Genomic DNA, 8,024 nt, shown 5'->3' with positions numbered 1-8,024 from the left:
ACATTCCAAAAAGGTGGGACAGGTAGCAATAAAAGGCAGGAAAATGTTTTAGCATTTAAGAGTTTTATATTTGAAGTTATCATCAACTACAGTGCATAATATCATCCTAAAATTCAGAGAATCTGGAACAATCTCTGTGCGTAAGGGTCAAGGCCGGAAAACCATACTGTGGATGCCCGTAATCTTCGGGCCCTTAGACGGCACTGCATCACATAAAGGAATGCTACTGTAATGGAAATCAGAACATGGGATCAGGAATACTTCCAAAAAACTGGAAGTTGGTGAACACAATCCACCGTGCTATTCACCGTTGCCGGCTTAAACTCTATAGGTCAAAAAAGAAGCCATATCTAAACATGATCCAGAAGCACAGGCATTTTCTCTGGGCCAGGGCTCATTTAAAATGGACTGTGGCAAAGTGGAAAACTGTTCTGTGGTCAGACGAATAAAAATTTGAAGTTCTTTTTGCAAAACTGGGACGCCATGTCATGCGGACTAAAGAGGATAAGGACAACCCAAGTTGTTATCAGCGCTCAGTTCAGAAGCCTGCATCTCTGATGGTATGGGGTTGCATGAGTGCGTGTGGCATAGGCAGCTTACACATCTGGAAAGGCACCATCATTGCTGAAAGGTTCATCCAAGTTATAGAACAACATATGTTCCCATCCAGACGTCGTCTCTTTCAGGGAAGACCTTGCTTTTTCCAACATGACAATGCCAGACCACATACTGCATCAATTACAACATCATGGCTGCATAGAAGAAGGATCTGGGTACTGAAATGGCAGCCTGCAGTCCAGATCTTTTACCCATAGAAAACATTTGCCACATCATAAAGTGGAAGGTGCGACAAAGAAGACCTAAGACAGTTGAGCAACTAGAAGCCTGTATTAGACAAGAATTGGCATTCCTATTCTTAAACTTGAGCAACTTGTCTCCTCAGTCCCCACAAGTTTGCAGACTGTTATAAAAAGAAGAGTGGATGCCACACAGTGGTAAACATGGCCTTGCCTCAACTTTTTTGAGATGTGTTGATGCCATAAAATTTAAAATCAACTTATTTTTCCCTTAACATTATACATTTTCTCAGTTTAAACATTTGATATGTCATCTATGTTGTATTCTGAATAAAATATTGAAATTTGAAACTTCCACATCATTGCATTCTGTTTTCATTCACAATTTGTACAGTGTCCCAACTTTTTTGGAATTGGGTTTGTATTTATTTTATTTTTCTTTTTGTTCATTTATCATATATTATTTCAATTTTGTACTATGCATGTTTGATATATAGATTGATATAAATGTCTTTCTTTTCTTTGATGTTTCTTATACGTATGCTACTATGTTAACTTACATTTCCCCTCCGTACATATTATCACAGAGCAGTGTAACATAATTTGAGGAGAATATTATGGGGCCTCGTCATAAAATTCTGCTCTTCAAGATTAAGCTTTGAAAAGTATGACACACTTCTTTTAAAGTTAATTGTAAATAAAATATTAATAAATAAATGTAAATAAAGAAACATTTGTAAAATACTGCAAGTATTATAAGGAAAGTGTCATTAATTATTATGTTTATGCATTTTTCTGAAATGCTATGAATTTGGCAATTTACACACCTACAAATAAGGGAGCCAACATGTGCCTCCTCTGTAAAAAATACTTATCATTGCGCTAGATGACAGACAATTGATTAATGTCAAGTCAAGAAGCTTTTATTGTCATTTATATCATATATAGCTGACGCAGTACACAGCGAAATGAGACAACGTTCTTCCAGAACTCTGGTGCTACATTAAACAACATAAAGCTACATAACAGAGCAAGGACTAAAGTAAGTGTCCCTGACACATAAAGTGCATCATGTGCAACCTAGTGCAAACAGTGCAGACAGACAACACAAGACAGTGTGGGACAGAGACACAAAACACAGAATACAAAATAGCACAGATTAGTAAACCTATTGAATACTATGATTATAATGTTCAATATGATTAGATGGTATGATTATATGATTAGTAGGTGCTACAGGAATATTTAACCATATCCTGAATGCTACATGGTGCTGTCCCTCAAAAAAAAAATACTTTGCTTATTTTACGATATTACAAATAAGTCTGATATGCGAGACTTTTCTGAACTCTCCACAACATTAACAATTATTAAAGTAACACAAATTAAAGACTTTGGCAGTTATCACACACAAACTTCATGGTGAGAGGGGTTTGCTTGAAATACACTATATTTCCAAAGGTTTGTGGACACCTGGTCATAAGTATTGTTGTGTTTTTCGAGCATCACTTTACACATTTAGTCATAATTTGCTCTTATGATTTCCTTCACTATTTTGGAAGATGTTCCACTAGAATGTAAAGTGTGCTTGTGGACAATTGCATTAGCCACAACTGTGTTAGTAAAGTCAGGTACTGATGTAGGGTGAGCAGGCCTGGGGTGCAGTCATTGTTTAAATTCATCCCAAAGGTGTTCAGTATAGTTGAGGTCAGAGCTCTTTAGCAGGCCACTCAGGATTTTCCTCTTGGAACTGTGTAAACCATGTCTCCATGGAACTCGCTTTGTACATATGGGCATTGTCATGCGACGGCTGGTTTTAGTTTCAAATATGTCCATTATACAGTATATATTTATTATCCAAAGACATCCGATAAAATTGTGTGCCGACAGCTTTGTGGTAGCAGCTTGGAGAAGAACCACATATGGCAGGAAAAGTCAGGTGTTCTAATACTTTTGTCCATATAGTGTATATCAGGGGGCACCAGGTAGCCCGCAAGGACCACTTGAGTAGCCCACGGGCCTTTTTTAAAAATAGCTGTTTCCTACTTTGTTAAATCATTGTTGATAATTATTATGAGAAATCATTAACATGATCAGTGTCTTCACATAGATGAATATCATTAATTATTAACAATAACATATAATAAAAGGTAAATTGTGCAAATTTGTTATTTCAGATCAAACTGAAAACTGTGTGTATCAAACTGGTAGCCCTTCACATTAATTGGGACCCAAGAAGTAGCTCTCAGTTTCAAAAGGGTTGGTGACCCCTGGTGTATATCATTGCAGTCTCCATGAAGAAAATGAACATAATGTATCCCTGCTCAGAAACATAGTTGTCTTCACTGTGAGTACATGCTTAGTGCACTTGACTTAAGTGTTCTGGGAGAAACATGGCTGTATTTGGCAGTGCGCAGGGGAAATTTTGGCAGGCAATACACATTTCAGGAGCCTTACTGGCAGGATATAAACACAGATTGTTATTATGCTAATGCCAAATAAAGTCCAGTCCCCCCCACACTGCTTATGTAGCGACTCTGTCTACTGCTTCAGCACCATAATGGAGGTCATCCGTCAATGCAGCCCACTCGAGCCGCTATGCACAAGCCAATTCTCAGCTCTTAACCCCTGCTGGATGCCAAATGGCTTTAAGTATCTAATACATTTAGTAAACTTTGCAAAACTTAATTAAGTGGAACTATATTGGCTTGATTTGCTTTGCTCGATGCTGATCTTTTTGATAATATTTAGTGGCAGGGCTGGAAAAAGCACTATTCTTAAACAAAAGTAAAGAGGGAGAAGAGCAGTGGGGAGAGAACACATCCCTGGGGGGCACCAGTGCTGATAGTACGGCTGTTTGACATGAAATTCCCCAGTCTCACTAGCTGTTGCTTATCTGTCAAAAAGCTGGTGATCCACTGACAGGTAGAGCTAGGAACAGAGAGCTGGGTTAGTTTGGTGATGATAGGATGATATGACAATTATCCTCTTACAGCACCCAGCTTCAAAAGGTTGAACTTGCTAGATCTTCATACAGATTATAGTGCATCCAGAAAGTATTCACAGCGCTTCAATTTTTTCACATTTTGTTATGTTACAGCCTTATTCTGAAATTGATTAAATTATTACTTCTTCAAAAGAAACTTCTTTATAATTCTAAAAATTGCAAAAATGAATAATGAATAAAAAAGTATTCACAACATTTGCCGTTACACAAATTGAGCTCAGGTGGATCCTGTTTCATTTCAATTAAATTTCAATTCATTTTTATTTGTATAGTGCTTTTAAAAAAAGACATTGTTTTAAAGCAGCTTTACACAGATAATGTGTTAAGAAAGAATGAATATGATTGTTCTTGATAAGTGAATGTTTGTCCCTAATGAGCTAGCTGACTGTGGCAAGGCAAAACTGATGGCATAAGGAAGAAACCTTGAGAGTAACCAGACTCAATAGGGAAACAAATGCAAACTGTAGTCCTGAGTCAGTGTAGTAGACTGTTGACATTAAGTACAGTACTTCCACGCACGGCTTGAGGTGCAGAACAACATGACGGTGAGGAAGACACCCCTCCTCCCAGTGACCAGGTGCTGACCACAGCTGCATTTGTTCCTACGTGCCTCAAGGCGACGACCATCGTCCCCATGCTGAAGAAGTCTACAGTCTCCTGCCTCAATGACTATCGTACCGTTGCACTCACACCCATCGTGATGAAGTGCTTCGAGAGGCTCGTTATGAGGCACATCAAGACCCAGCTACCACCCATACTGGACCCCATGCAGTTCAGGAATTTTCCAAATTGTTCCACGGACGATTTCATCCCCAAGACTCTTTATCTGGCCCTTACCCACTTGGACAGTAAGGACTCATATGTAAGAAAACTGTTTCAGCTATTTCAGCTCAGCATTTAACACAATGATCCAGGGTTCCCTGGTGGTCTAGAGTTTAGAATGCTGCGCTCTCACCACTGCGGCCTGGGCTCGATACCCGGTCAGGGAACCGACCCCAGCCATTAGGGTTGCACAAGACAGTGCACTCTTAGTGCCAGTCCCAAGCCCGGATAAATGGGGAGGGTTGCGTTAGGAAGGGCATCCAGCGTAAAAATAAACAACAAAAAACATGCTGATCATGAATACGGATGATCCGCTGTGGCGACCCCTAATGGGAGAAGCCGAAAGAAAGTTATTTAACACAATCATCCCTTATCACCTGATCGAGAATCTGAGCCTACTGGGCCTGAAGACCTCCCTCTGTAACTGGATCCTGGACTTCCTGACTGGGAGATCTCCTTCAGTCTAGAATCGAGAACAGCATCTCTAGCACCACGACACTGAGCACTAGGGCCCCTCAGAGCTGCATGCTCAGTCCACGGCTGTTAAATATTGCTGACTTATTACTGACTGTGTAGCAATGCACAGCTCGAATCACATCATTAAGTTCACTGATGACACGATCGTGGTGGGTCTCATCAGCAAGAACAATGAGTCAGCATCCAGAGAGGAGGTGAAACAGTTAACAGCCTTGTGTAGAGCCTACAACCTGTCTCTGAACATTAATAAAACTAAAGAGATGGTTGTTGACTTCTGGAGAACCCTGATCATTGATTGATCCGCCGTGGAGATCATCAAGAGTGTTCATCTGGCGGAGAACTTTACTTGGTCGCTCAACACCAGCTCCATTATTAAGCAAACCCAGTAGCGTCTCTACTTTTTAAGAAGGCTGAGGAAAGCCCATCTCCCTCTCCCCATCCTAACTACATTCTACAGAGGGACCATCAAGAGCATCCTTAGCAGCTGCATCACTGCCTGGTTTGGGAACTGCGCCGTCTTGAAACCCAAGACCCTACAGAGGATAGTGAGGACAGCTGAGAAGATCATTGGAGTCTCTCTCACCTCTATCACAAACATTTACACCACACACTGAATCTGTAAAGCCAACAGCATTGTGGACAACCCCACACACCCCTCACACACAATAAGCCATTAGGCTCCTCAACACAGAACTGAACTCACACACACCCAACTGTGTAAAAAGTGAAGCACTGTGAATACTTTCCAGATGCACTGTACAGCCTTTACTACTTGCAACTTCAGTCTGTCTTTTTTTCTGCCATTCTTGGAGTAGAGGCTCCTTTCTTGCTTGACATACTAACTATATAACCATGTGTGGCATTCAGGCGGGTCCCACTTGTTCCCGAAAATCGAGAAATTTAGGACATGTAAGATTTTAACAATAAAATGTAAGAACTAGATTTAAGAATGTTGCTAGTAGAAACCGACTACGCCACCCCGGGGGCTCAGTTACCGGGGATAACCCTTTATAAAGAAATGCACAAGGCACTCAGGTTCGTCTACAACTGAGTCAGGAAATGAGACAGGTATAATACACACAGTTTATTAAGAACTCTTAAAATTACATCACACCATATTATACCACACAAGAATGCTTGGACTCCAGGGCTGGGGACCTTACTCTAATGATCTCCTATCCACAGCAAACACAAGTGCACTCATACAACACCACAACCCCACCTGTCGACCACTGCACACCGAAGGAAACCACCACCAAGCAGAGAGGAACTTGTCCCTCACACTAGAACTGGTCTCCCAGACACCTGGAGAAAAAGCAAAACCAGAGTATGGTCAAATTAAACACCCACACACACACACCAAAAAGCAAAGGAAAGTACAACAGGAATCATACAAACAGCTAATACCATTCAATACACATCATAAAATAAGCACATGACCTCTTAGCATTCCGCTAGCTGTTGGGTAGTATCCAGACCTTCAAACAGACAAACAGAGAATATGTATAGCAGCAATTTCTCAGGCCACCTCTCAACGGACCCTCACAGTGTGGAGCACTGAAACGAACACACTAACATATACATGTATATAAATAAAGCACACGGTCCACAAACGTGCTAGCAATTAGCTCCTTGGCTAATCCAGTAAGCCGTTAGCTATAGCAAGGTATGGCCAGGACATGCATCCCACACTGATGCTCCGCACATCAATAGCATGCACGCCAATGCAATATGTCACACCGTCTGCGCTTTAGGGACCCGCAGACCACAGGACAGCCAGGCAGCGAAGCAACCAAACAGTTAGACAGCCAAGCAAAGCAATCAAAAAGGTAGCCCAGCAAAAAGACAGCCCTGGTAAGACAGCAGCCCGGTAAGACACCTGAAGAAGGCAGCCCGGGTAAGACAGAACCGGTAAGACAGCCCACTACAATGGCTCTCAGTTCCTCACTTCCGGTTCAACCAGGTCGCGATGTGCCGCAAAACTCTAAATGAGGAAGTGGGATGATTTTAACCTGATAATGGCTGGATTCCTCAATCCACACTAAAGGAAGAAACCAAACCACCATAAAGCCCATTACACACAATCAGGCTACCAAACAGGCATGACAACTAAGTCCTTACCATGCGCACCTCTCCCAGCTGCGCCCGGTATCCGGTGACATCGCCAGTGTTCAGGAAAACACACTCCCACCAGACACCGACTGCTCCTTTTATAGACCCACTAATTTGATAAGTGAAACCTGGCCATCATTACAATTGCTCCACCCAACCATGTGACTGTTCCCACTACCACACATGTATGGTGGATGTACATGCTTTGGAATCTAATGTCTATGTCATCAATTCATTTGTTGTTGTCTCTGAGTGTTTTTTGAACATTCATTCATTTATGGGAGGTAATGTTTGCTCCTTCCTGAATAGTTTAATGTCTGTGTGGTCCCAGGATTTTTACACTTGCATCCAATCGAGTGTACAGAAGCTTGTGTTACTTTTGGTTGTTTTGCTTGCTTCTATACACTTCTATATTAGAACCAAACTTCCGGAGGTCATTGGATTGTTCAACAATATCAGAGGGTAAAAACTCGTTGACCCTTAAATATAGCAACAGGGCAATTCCCAATAAGCTTTAGTTACATTTAATACAAAATATTCAACATTTTCTATGTAAGAATGTTTTAGTCTGTAATGTTGTTGTATGTGAACTGATGAAATTTGCTGTAGTGAAATAAAGCTGAAATAAATCAAAATCTTCTTAAAATGTTTAGTATGCTGATAAAAGTAGACTTTCAATTGTGTAACATATGTGACTTAAAACATTAAAAAAATGTAATACATTTTTCACTGGCTTACTATTTAAATGGGAAGGGTCAGGATGAATTTCTTGACGCAGATTTTTAAAACGTCAGGAGGTGTGTAAAGTG

The 8,024-nt window shown here is 40.9% G+C and overlaps 1 long non-coding RNA gene across 1 annotated transcript; it reads right to left on the bottom strand.

The window, feature by feature from the left end:
• Positions 1 to 6,174: 6,174 nt before the first annotated feature.
• LOC124386559 lies at positions 6,175 to 7,305 on the bottom strand. Its single transcript, XR_006925947.1, has 2 exons — positions 7,225 to 7,305; positions 6,175 to 6,408 (listed from the first exon to the last, which is right to left on the bottom strand). It is a non-coding gene; the product is annotated as an uncharacterized LOC124386559 (long non-coding RNA).
• Positions 7,306 to 8,024: the final 719 nt, after the last annotated feature.

Source organism: Silurus meridionalis, chromosome 5, assembly GCF_014805685.1.
Source record: "Silurus meridionalis isolate SWU-2019-XX chromosome 5, ASM1480568v1, whole genome shotgun sequence".
Classification (NCBI taxonomy): domain Eukaryota; kingdom Metazoa; phylum Chordata; class Actinopteri; order Siluriformes; family Siluridae; genus Silurus; species Silurus meridionalis.
Note: the sequence above shows the minus strand (reverse complement) of the source record. Positions and strands in the feature narration are given on the sequence as shown.